General features: G+C 48.2%; 1 protein-coding gene across 4 annotated transcripts in view; it reads right to left on the reverse strand.

Annotated features, from left to right (window-relative positions):
- FAM234A (family with sequence similarity 234 member A) overlaps positions 1-11,920 on the reverse strand; it is a 40,379-nt gene that overhangs the window by 20,277 nt on the left and 8,182 nt on the right. For all 4 annotated transcript variants that reach the window (XR_003117059.1, XM_025370582.1, XM_025370580.1 and 1 more), the window contains exon 2: positions 1,573-1,694. The gene's annotated coding sequence lies outside the window, so the exon portion shown is untranslated. The remainder of the gene's footprint in view (positions 1-1,572; positions 1,695-11,920) is intronic.

The following is an 11,920-nucleotide window of genomic DNA, read 5'->3' on the forward strand; positions in this document are numbered from 1 at the left end:
CAGGAGATCGAGACCATCCTGGCTAACACGGTGAAACCCCACCTCTACTAAAAATACCAAAAAAATAGCCGGGCGTGGTGGCAGGCACCTGTAATCCCAGCTACTCGGGAGGCTCAGACAGGAGAATCACTTGAACCTGGGAGGTGGAGGTTGCAGTGAGCGCAGACTGCGCCACTGCACTCCAGCCTGGGCAACAGAGGGAGACTCCTTCTCAAAAAACAAAAACAAAAAAACAAAAAAAAACATATGAATGGAGAAACTAAATACAATTTAGTAAATAATTGTAAATAATACCATTGCACCATAATGCAGTGGTGTGTTTTTCAGCCACAGTAAGAAATAAAATTCTGACACATTATAAAATTATGCTAAATGAAATAACTAGGACACAAAGGTCACCTGTGGTGTGATTCCAGTTCTACGAAATGCCCAGAACAGGCAAATTCACAGAGGCAGGAAGTAGACTCGTGGATGCCAGGTGCGGGGAACAGGGAGAGTTGGGAGGGGCTCCTATGCACTATGGGGTTTCTCTGTGTGGGATGATGAAAATAGTAGTGATGGAGGCCGGGCGCGGTGGCTCAAGCCTGTAATCCCAGCACTTTGGGAGGCCGAGACGGGCGGATCACGAGGTCAGGAGATCGAGACCATCCTGGCTAACACGGTGAAACCCCGTCTCTACTAAAAATACAAGAAAATTAGCCGGGCGAGGTGGTGGGCGCCTGTAGTCCCAGCTACTTGGGAGGCTGAGGCAGGAGAATGGCGTGAACCCGGGGGGGCGGAGCTTGCAGTGAGCCGAGATCGCGCCACTGCACTCCAGCCTGGGGCACAGAGCAAGACTCCGTCTCAAAAAAAAAAAAAAAAAAGAAAATAGTAGTGATGGTTATAAAATGCTGGGATTATACCAAATGTTACTAATGGCAAATTTTATGTTATGTATATTTTGCCACAATAAAAAAAAAAAAATGTGTGCATTTTCCTAAGTGTGCTGAGGCTTAGGTTTTCACATCTTGGAAGTCCGAAAAGGTGTGCTTATCAAAGGCAATGAGTTAGACCACGGAAAATCAAACAGTGAGTCATGACCAAGGACCTCATTAAACCCAAGCAGCTGGCATGGGGGTGGGGAGGGCAGGGCATGGGTTGTCTAGAAAAGGTAACTAGGGAAAAGGCAGCAACAGAACGTAGGAGTGTCTCACTGCCAGAGCCTGAGGGGCTGGGGCCAGGGCTTGAAGAAGAGGAGACGGCCATTTGTTCAGCAAATCTAGCCACTATGTCCCCAAGGAAGGGATGTGTGAAATGTTTAAAACATAGATTCCTTTGGCAAAGGAAAGAAAATGGAGTGAGAACCAGAATGCTACAATTCTGGATTTCTATCTTTAAGGCTTTAAACTTAAGAGCTTTAAAATTGCAGCCAAGAAATTTGAGCTCTGAGCCTCAGCTGTCCTCATCTGTTGGGAGCCAGAGCTTCGAAGAAAACGTGTGGGAAAGCACTTCTCAAGGAGGGGCATCAACCACCACCACCAGGAATCTGAAAACACGACCCATCCCTCCATGGGCCCACGAGTCCTGACCTACCTGGTTGTGGGAGTGCCCAGAGGAGGTGCTGCCCGGAGGACGTGCTCGAGGTTGACTCCTGCTGGTGCATCTGGTTGTGAGCTGTGGACAGGGAATCTGTGCCTTCGTAAGCCCAGGTGGACCTAGGGATCATAAAGCTACTTGTAAAGTGCAGCTCAGGCAGCCTGCGAAGGTGTCAGGTGAGGAACTTAGATCCTTCCAAAGACACGATTCTCAGCGGCGGCTCCACATGAAAATAACTTGAGTGCTTTGGCAATCCTGGTGCCACACTCCAGAAGGACTCAGTAATAACCTCAGTGCTTTCGCACTCCCGACGCCACAATCCAGAAGGACCCAGTTGGCCACTCTGGGCGGGGGGTCCCAGTCAGGAGCGGCTGCTGGCACTCTCCAGCTGACTCCAGGGTGCAGCCAAGCAGAGAATTACAGGTTGACAAGTCTGCCCTTGTTTGGTTCATCCCACTCTACCAGATGAGGGCCAGACATCTCCTGACCCTCAAGGGGGAGACTCCACCCCCCCACAGCCAGCCTAGAAACAAGGCAAAGGGGAAAGGGCCTCTTCCTCTGAAGATGCCGCCTGACCTGCATTCTTGGTTTTCTGTTCCTTGGAGTTCACAGCAAGCTTAGTAAAGTCAAACCAAATGCAGACCTCAAGCTAGTAAATTACATCGCTCCTTTTCTTAATCATTCTTCCAACACCTAAGCTATGACCAAGGGACCCTGCAAGACAATTCCTATTAATGTAGTTTGGATTTATAATTTTAAAAAATCAGTTATATATATATATACACACAACGTTTATGAGGGCTGGGCGCGGTGGCTCACGCCTGTAATCCCAGTACTTTGGGGGCAGAGGCAGGCAGGTCGCTTGGGCCCGGGAGTTCGAGACCAGCCTGGGCAACATGGAGACACTTCATCTCCACTAAAAATAAAAAAAAATCAGCCAGGTGTGGTGCTGGGCACCTGTCATTCCAACTACTCGGGAGGCTGAGGCAGGAGGATTGCTTGAGCCCGGGAGGTAAAGGCTGCAGTGAGCCATGACCATGCCACTGCATTCCAGCCTGGGCAACAGAACAAGACCCTGTTTCAAAAAAACTCACAAAACTTAAAAAGTATAAAAGGGTAAATCTCCTTTCATCTTGTGGCTCCAGGGCTCAAGAGGGGAAGCTTGATACTGGTTTCATATGGGTCCTTCCAGAAGTATTCTCTGTGTGGACAAGCATGGAGTATATGAAGTACATACTTTATATGAAAAAAATGTGACTGGAATGGCTGAGTTATAAGGTGGCCTCTAAAAATTAAAGGAAAAACAAAATTCAAACTACTCTTTTTTTTTTTTTTTTTTTGAGACGGAGTCTCGCTCTGTTCCCCTGGCTGGAGTGCAGTGGCGCGATCTTGGCTCACTGCAAGCTCCGCCTCCTGGGTTCCTGCCATTCTCCTGCCTCAGCCTCCCAAGTAGCTGGGACCACAGGCGCCCGCCACTGCGCCCGGCTAATTTTTTTGTATTTTTAGTAGAGACGGGGTTTCACCGTGGTCTCGAACTCCTGACCTTGTGATCCGCCCGCCTCGGCCTCCCAAAGTGCTGGGATTACAGGCGTGAGCCACCGCGCCCGGCCCAAACTACTCTCTTATCTCTACTGCATGACTGGTCATGTTAAATCAGACCAAACTGGACATTCTGTGGCAGGGACAGAGAAAGTACTGTCATTTTCTCAACTCCTGCCTTTTGAATTGGAGAGCCTGGCTGAAAGGACAAACATCTCCCCCACGCACGGGCCATCTCGGTAACACGATTTAGAAGGACAAAGGGAAAAAACTCTCTAAACGCTCATTAATAACACAGTTGGGGATTTGGGTCATCTGTGTCTTGTCAGTACCTACAATTTGGCCAGTGTCCTCACCTGCAGAGCAGAATGAAATACAACATATCACATACGTGAGGGAAGATAGAAACAGAGGCTTCAGAAGGCAAAGCCCCACTACAGGACGCAAAAGATGCAAAACAATGCGGGTACAACTGACTTAACCAGATGAGCACCCACCTGAGCCCAGCACTGGGCTCCACTCTGGGAGGGTTCCCAGATAGTCAGGCCCCGTGGTGCCTCCATGGGGACTCTGCTACCACTTGGGTGAACCCAGGTCAGGATAGAAAACGGCACTGAACATTTTGGGGAGGATCATCATTTTAACTGACAAACACGGGTTTCTAAAACTGTGAGTCAGCTGTTGAGGCATTTGTGAAAAACACAAACTCATCTAAGATCAAAAGAGTTTGTGAGAAACTGGTTTAAAAATCATTAATAAGGCCGGGTGCGGTGGCTCATGCCTATAATCCCAGCACTTTGGGAGGCTGAGGCGGCTGGATCACCTGAGGTCAGGAGTTCGAGACCAGCCTGGCCAACATGGTGAAAACCGGTCTCTACTAAAAAATACAAAAATTAGCCAGGCATGGTGGCAGGCTACTTGGGAGGCAGGGGCAGGAGAACTGTTTGAACCTGGGAGGCGGAGGTTGCAGTGAGCCAAGATTGAGCCATTGCACTCAAGCCTGAGGGACAAGAGCGAGACTTCTCTCTTTTTTTTTTTTTTTTTTTTTTTTTGAGACGGAGTCTCGCTCTGCCGCCCAGGCTGGAGTGCAGTGGCGCGATCTCAGCTCACTGCAAGCTCCGCCTCCCGGGTTCACGCCATTCTCCTGCCTCAGCCTCCCGAGTAGCTGGGACTACAGACGCCCGCAACCGCGCCCGGCTAGTTTTTTGTATTTTTTAGTAGAGGTGGGGTTTCACTGTGTTAGCCAGGATGGTCTCGATCTCCTGACCTCGTGATCCGCCCGTCTCGGCCTCCCAAAGTGCTGGGATTACAGGCTTGAGCCACCGCGCCCGGCCGAGACTTCTCTTAAAAAAAAAATCATTAGTAAGGCTGCGAGTGGTGTCTCATGTCTGTAATCCCAGCACTTTGCAAGGCCGAGGCGCATGGATAGCTTGAGCTCAGTTCAAGACCAGCCTGGGCAACATGCTGAGACCCTGTTTCTAAAAAGAAAGAAAAAAAAATCAGCCAGGTGTGGGGGCACACGCCTGTGGTCTTACCCACCCAGGAAGGTGAGGTGGGAGGGCCACTTGAACCCAGGAAGCTGAGGCTGCAATGAACCATGATCATGTCACTGCCCTCCAGCCTGGTGACACAGAGCGAAGCTCTGTCTCAAAACAAAACAAAACATCAATAAAAACCCCCAAAAAACCACCAATCAATCAATTAAAAAAACACCAATCAACCAGGCGTGGTGGTTTGCGCCTGTAATACCAGCACTTCAGGAGGCCGAGGCAGGCGGATCACGAACTCAGCAGTTCAAGACCAGCCTAAACAACATGGTGAAACCTCATCTCTACTAAAGTACAAAAATTAGCTGGGTATGGTGGCGTGCGCCTATAATCCCAGCTACTCAGGAGGCTGAGACAGGAGAATCGCTTGAACCCGGGAGGCAGAGGTTGCAGTGAGCCAACATCACGCCACTGCACTCCAGCCTGGGCAACAGAGCGAGACTCCCATCTCAAAAAAAACAAAAAAAACCCAAAACACCCATCAATCATCAGGAGGCTGAGGCAGGAGAATTGCTTGAACTTGGCAGGCAGAGGTTCACTCAGCCTCCAAGTAGCTGGGACCACAGGTACCCACCACCACACCTGGCTAATTTGTGTATTTTTAGTAGAGACAGGGTTTTACCATATTGGTCAGGCTGGTGTAGAACTGCTGACCTCGTGATCTGCCCACCTCAGCCTCTCAAAGTGCTGGGATTACAGGTGTGAGCCACCATGCCTGGCCAAAAATGTAAACATTATTTTTAACAAACATTAAACTAAAAGGAAATAGAAGAGAATGTTTATGTAACCTTGGTTAGGAAAAGTCTTGAAAGCATGACCCCAAAGGTGGAAATCATTAAGAAAAACACTGATGGGACTAAATATACTCTGAAATGTCTAATCCAAGTTTGTCCAACCCTTGGCCCAGTGTGGCCTAACACAAATTCATCAACTTTCTGAAAACATTCGGAGATCTCATCAGCTACCGTTAGTGTTAGTGTACTTCACGTGTGGCCCGAGACAATTCTTCCAACGTGGCCAGGGAAGCCAAAAGATTGTTACCTTCTCAGCCCCGCAAAACAAACCAGGATAAATATTCCTGGAGATTTCACAAACCCACAAAAGAAAGGCAAGGACCCCAGCGGGGAAAGAGGAAACGAATTCGTAACTGGGCAGTTCACCGCACTCCAGTGGCCGGTGCCCAAGGGAAACACGCTCAGTCTCACTCATAGACACAGCAGGACAAACGATATTAACAAAAGTTAACCATTTCATTTTGAGACAGGGTCTCACTCTGTCACCCAGGCTGAAGGGCAGTGGCGATCTAGGTTCACTGCAACCTCCTCCTCCCGGGTTCAAGTGATTGTCCCACCTCAGCCTATCAAGAAGCTGGGACCACAGGTGTCCACCACTGCACCGGGCAAATTTTTGTATTTTTTGTATAGACGGAGATTCGCCACATTGCCCAGGCTGGTCTCGAACTCCAGGGCCCAAGTGATCCGTCTGCCTCAGCCTCCCAAAGTGTGGGCCACGCCCAGCCTAAAAGTTAAGCATTTTAAAATGTGTTGGTGAGAATATAGGATAACAGGTCTGTAGTACAGTAGGAGTGGGAATTTGAAATGGTAGTTATTGGTCAAGTGCGGTGGTTCACGCCTGTAAATCCCAGCACTTCGGGAGGCTGAGGTGGGCAGATTACCTGAGGTCAGGAGTTTGAGATCAGCCTGACCAACATGGAGAAACCCCATCTCTACTAAAAATACAAAAAACAATCAGCCGGGCCCGGTGGTGCATGCCTGTAATCCCAGATACTTGGGAGGCCGAGGCAGGAGAATCACTTGAACCTGGGAGGCAGAGGTTGCAGTGAGCCAAGATCACGCCATTGCACTCCAGCCTGGGCGACAAGAACAAAATTCCGTCTCAAAAAAAAAAAGATGTTACCATTCAGGAAGCAGACTGCAGGGTCCAGCTCTGTGCTATTTTTGCAACATCTTGTGAATCTATAAGTAGTCCAAAATAAAAACTATAAAATAAAAAATCAAAAGAGAAAAGAAAACCTGTAGTAAGGGGGGGTGGGGTCAGAGGTTCATATAAGTTTAAGAGGAAGAACCAGCTTCTCCACAGGCAGCCTTGGTTGCTGCTACCTTAAACATGAAGGTAGCTACCTTATGTTTACAAAGCTACCTACCTTAACATGAAGCTATTTTGTTCCAGAGGCAGGGGTCTTTTTAGTGTTTTGTTTATTTTCGGAAGAATATCAATAGTTGAGTTTTGTGGTAGCCTGAAGAAATACTGAAACAAGAGCCAAACCTCTGGCATGTTACGATTCTCCATTACAAATAATTATCAGCGAGGCCGGGCGCGGTGGCTCAAGCCTGTAATCCCAGCACTTTGGGAGGCCGAGACGGGCGGATCACGAGGTCAGGAGATCGAGACCATCCTGGCTAGCACGGTGAAACCCCGTCTCTACTAAAAAAATACAAAAAACTAGCCGGGTGAGGTGGCGGGCGCCTGTAGTCCCAGCTACTCGGGAGGCTGAGACAGGAGAATGGCGTAAACCTGGGAGGCGGAGCTTGCAGTGAGCTGAGATCCAGCCACTGCACTCCAGCCTGGGTGACAGAGCAAGACTCCGTCTCAAAAAAAAAAAAAAAAAAAAAAAAAACCAAATAATTATCAGCTTCCTCAAAACCATTCATTAAAATCATTTCCCTTTCTACTGTGGGGAAAAAACGGATACACATAGCATTTATGATAATACTCCCCAATACTTCCCGAGCAAATGCCAGAGTTTAAAAGGGGTCGTCACCAAAGTCAGACAACATGGTGACAATGAAAATGCCCCAAAGGGTGGGAAGTCTTACTGCTATACAGCCTCTGCACAAGCTTTCACACCGGCCTGGCCACAGAAAAGGCCACAGAAAAGGCCTTAACGCTAGTAAGGCCTGTCTTTGGAAAATTAAAAAGTTGGTCAGGAATTCCTTCACAGGATCCCCAGGTAAGACTTCCTTTTTGGAAACTTTACTCAGCCACCAGAAAATAGGGGTAGTTATTAAAAGCCACAACAGCAAGGCAGCCAAAGCCAGCCAGGCAGTTCACGATTCAACCAGTTTGCAAATAAGGACACCATGAGATAGGTCCAAAGATTTGCTCATCAATGGCAAGAAGATATCAATGTTTTTCTCGACTATGGTCATTAAAAATACCAGAAACAGTAGCCAGAGCTTCAGGAACCTGATTGACAGAGAAAATCCCCACGGACCTAGGTCAGAGAGACTTGAGCAGGGCACTGTCCTTGCTGTACTTGAGCATCCATACCATTGACCACAGAGAGGCAGGCCATGTGTCTATTTAAAAAAACAGAAGACAGAACTCGACAAGCTAATAACCAAAAAATTTAACTTCGGCCGGGCGCGGTGGCTCAAGCCTGTAATCCCAGCACTTTGGGAGGCCGAGATGGGTGGATCACGAGGTCAGGAGATCGAGACCATCCTGGCTAACACGGTGAAACCCCGTCTCTACTAAGAAATACAAAAAACTAGCCAGGCGAGGTGGCGGGCGCCTGTAGTCCCAGCTACTCGGGAGGCTGAGGCCGGAGAATGGCGTGAACCCGGGAGGCGGAGCTTGCAGTGAGCTGAGATCCGGCCACTGCACTCTAGCCTGGGCTACAGAGCGAGACTCCGTCTCAAAAAAAAAAAAAAAAAAAAAAAAAAATTTAACTTCATGGCCGGGCACGGTGGTTCACGCCTATAATCCTAGTGTTTTGGGAGGCTGAGGCAGGAGGATGACTTGAGGCCAAGAGGTCGAGACCAGTCTGGGCAACATGGGGAGACCCCATCTCTACAAAAAGTAAAATAAAATTAGTCACATGTAGTGGCATGCGCTTGTAGTCACAGCTACCTGGGAGGCTGAGGTGGGAAGTTAGCTTGAGCCCAAGAAGTTGAGGTTGCAGTGAGCTGTGATCACTATCATTACATTCCAGTTTGGGCAACAGAGTGAGACCCTGTTTCAAAAAAAAAGTGAGGGCTCAGAAAAAAAAATTTGTCAATATGATATGTATTAATTAAGGTAAAAGACCTGACACTAGCTGGGCGTGGTAGCTCAAGCCTGTAATCCCAGCACTTTGCGAGGCCGAGGTGGGTAGATCGCCAGGTCAGGAGTTCGAGACCAGCCTGGCCAACATGGTAAAACCCCATCTCTACTAAAAATACACAAAATTAACCAGGCGTGGTGGTGCGCATCAGTAATTTCAGCTACTAAGGAGGCTGAGGCAGGAGAATCGCTTGAACCTGGGAGGCAGAGGTTGCCGTGAGCCGAGATCACGCCATTGCACTCCAGCCTGGGTGACAGGGTGACACTCAAAAAAAAAAAAAGACCTGACACCAAAAATAACTTGAAGAAAGATAAACACAATACCCCATATATGGTTATTCAAACAGATGATTCCCCTGGCCTACAGAACTATCAGTAAGCCCATGGTGATTCATGCCTATAATCCTAGCATTTTGGGAGGCCGAGGTGGACAGATCACCTGAGAACAGGAGTTCAAGACCAGGCTGGCCAATGTGGTGAAATCCTGTCTCTACTAAAAATACAAAACTGGGTGGGTATGGTGGCGTCTGCCTGTAATCTCAGCTACTGGGAAGGCTGAAGCACGAGAATCACTTCAGCCTGGGAGGTAGAAGATGCAGTGAGGCAAGACTACTACTGCACTCCAGCCTGGGCAACAGACCAAGACTCTGTCTCAAAAAAAAAGAACTGTCAGTAAACCAGCCATCCACTCTAGGCCGCTGAGACTGCCACACCTGTCTGTCCTCCAGGGAGTCCACAGGCTACCCAGTCCTGAGTGGAAACTCTGATAAGGAGGAAGAACAAAAAAATCCAGCACAGCTCATTAACATTTTGGCGGGGGTGGGGCAGGAATACCACAGTCCATGCTGAAAGGAAGTAACGGGTCTCTCCCTTTTCTCCAAGGGTTCTTTCTCTAAGAAGTTTACTGAGTCACAGAGAACAGAAAATAAAAACAAAAGTCTCATTCTAATTGCTCTTTTTTTTTTCTTTGGACACAGAGTCTTGCACTGTTGCCCGGGCTGGAGTGCAATGGCGCGATCTTGGCTCACTGCAACATCCGCCTCCTGGTTTCAAGCGATTCTCCTGCATCAGCCTCCTGAGTAGCTGGGATTACAGGCATGGGCTACCACGTCAGGCTAATTTTGTACTTTTAGTAGGGATGGGGTTTCTCTATATTGGTCAGGCTGGTCTTGAACTCCCTACCACTGTGCGGTAGGGGCGGTGGCTGCGCTGAGCCACCGCGCCCAGCCTCTAATTGCTTTTTAATTAGGAAAAGTATATGTACTCCAGGAAGGGCAGAATAAAAATCATCACAACGAATAAAAATCATCACCACAAATCCACAAATAAAAAGGAATTCAAGGCCGACGCGGTGGCTCACACCTGTAATCCCAGCACTCTGGGAGGCCAAGGCGGGTGGATCACGAGGTCAGGAGATCGAGACCATCCTGGCTAACAAGGTGAAACGCTGTCTCTACTAAAAATACAAAAAATTATCCAGCCGTGGTGGTGGACGCTTGTAGTCCCAGCTACTCGGGAGGCTGAGACAGGAAACTGGAGTGAACCTGGGAGGCAGAGCTTGCAGTGAGCCAAGATCGTGCCACTGTACTCCAGCCTGGGAGACAGAGCGAGACTTTGTCTCCAAAAAAAAAAAAAAAAAAGCAATTTAATATTTTGAAAATAGGCGGTCAAAAAAATTAAATAAAGAAAATATTTAAAAAGTGAAAAATAAAAATGAAAATAGGTGGTCTAGGTCAGGCATGGTGGCTCACGCCTATAATTCCACCACAGTGGGAAGCTGAGGTGGGCGGATCACCTGAGGTCAGGAGTTCAAGACCAGCCTGACCAACATGGAGAAACCCCGTCTCTACTAAAAATACAAAATTAGTTGGGCGTGGTGGTGCACACCTGTAATCCCAGCTACTTGGGAGGCTGAGGTGGGAGAATTGCTTGAACCCGGGAGGTGGAGGTTGCAGTGAGCTGAGATCACACCATTGCACTCCAGCCTGGGTTACAGGGTGAGACTCCATCTCAGAAAAAAAAAAAAAAAAAAAGGAAAATAGATATTTTCTAAATTTTAATTGCAGAATTTGATGAAAACTTTTTTTTTTTTGGACACAGGGTCTTGCTCTATTGTCCAGGCTGCAATGAAGTGGTACAATAATGGCTCACTGCAGCCTTGAACCCCCTGGGCTCAAGAGATCCTCCTGCCTCAGGTTCCCCAGTAGCTGGGAGCACAGGCATGCACCAGTTAATTTTTATCCAGCTAATCTTTAAATTTTTTGTAGAAATAGGAGCCTCACGGTGTTGCCCAGGCTTGTCTGTAACTCCTGGGTTCACGTGATCCTCCCACCTCTGCCTCCCAAAGTGCTAGAATTATAGGTGTGAACCATCGTGCCCAGTCAGAAGCAGTCATTTTTGTTTTTTTTTCTTTCTTTTTCTGTAGACCTCCTCTGTGGTCAAGATAGTGTTTTAGGGCTAGGCACAGTAGCATACACTTGTAATCCCAGCAACTTCGGGACGCTAAAGCAGGAGGCAGGAAGATCACTTGAGCTCAGGAGTTTGAGATCAGCCTGAGCAACATGGCAAAACCCTGCCTCTACAAAAAAATACAAAAACTAGCCGGGTGTGGTTGTATGTGCCTCTAGTCCCAGCTATGCGAGAGACTGAGGCGGGAGGTTCCCTTGAGCCTGGGAGGTCAAGGCTTGGGTGAGCCGTGATCTCGCCACTGCATTCCAGTCTGGGCAACAGGGCAAGACCCTGTCTCAAAAAAAAAGAGAGGAAAACAGTGTTTTAAATGGATAAAATATTTAGTTAATATTTAGAGAAAAACTATGATTATAGATTAATATTACTATCTAGTTTCATCAGTTAGAAACAGAAATTGGGGCCGGGCGCGGTGGCTCAAGCCTGTAATCCCAGCACTTTGGGAGGCCGAGACGGGCGGATCACGAGGTCAGGAAATCGAGACCATCCTGGCTAACACGGTGAAATCCCGTCTCTACTAAAAAAATACAAAAAACTAGCCGGGCGTGGTGGCGGGTGCCTATTGTCCCAGCTACTCGGGAGGCTGAGGCAGGAGAATGGCGGGAACCCGGGAGGCGGAGCTTGCAGTGAGCCAAGATCGCGCCACTGCACTCCAGCCAGGGCGGCAGAGCAAGACTCTGCCTCAAAAAAAAAAAAAAAAAAAAAAAAAAAAAAAAAAAAAAAAAAAA

Source organism: Theropithecus gelada, chromosome 20, assembly GCF_003255815.1.
Source record: "Theropithecus gelada isolate Dixy chromosome 20, Tgel_1.0, whole genome shotgun sequence".
In the NCBI taxonomy this organism is placed as follows: domain Eukaryota; kingdom Metazoa; phylum Chordata; class Mammalia; order Primates; family Cercopithecidae; genus Theropithecus; species Theropithecus gelada.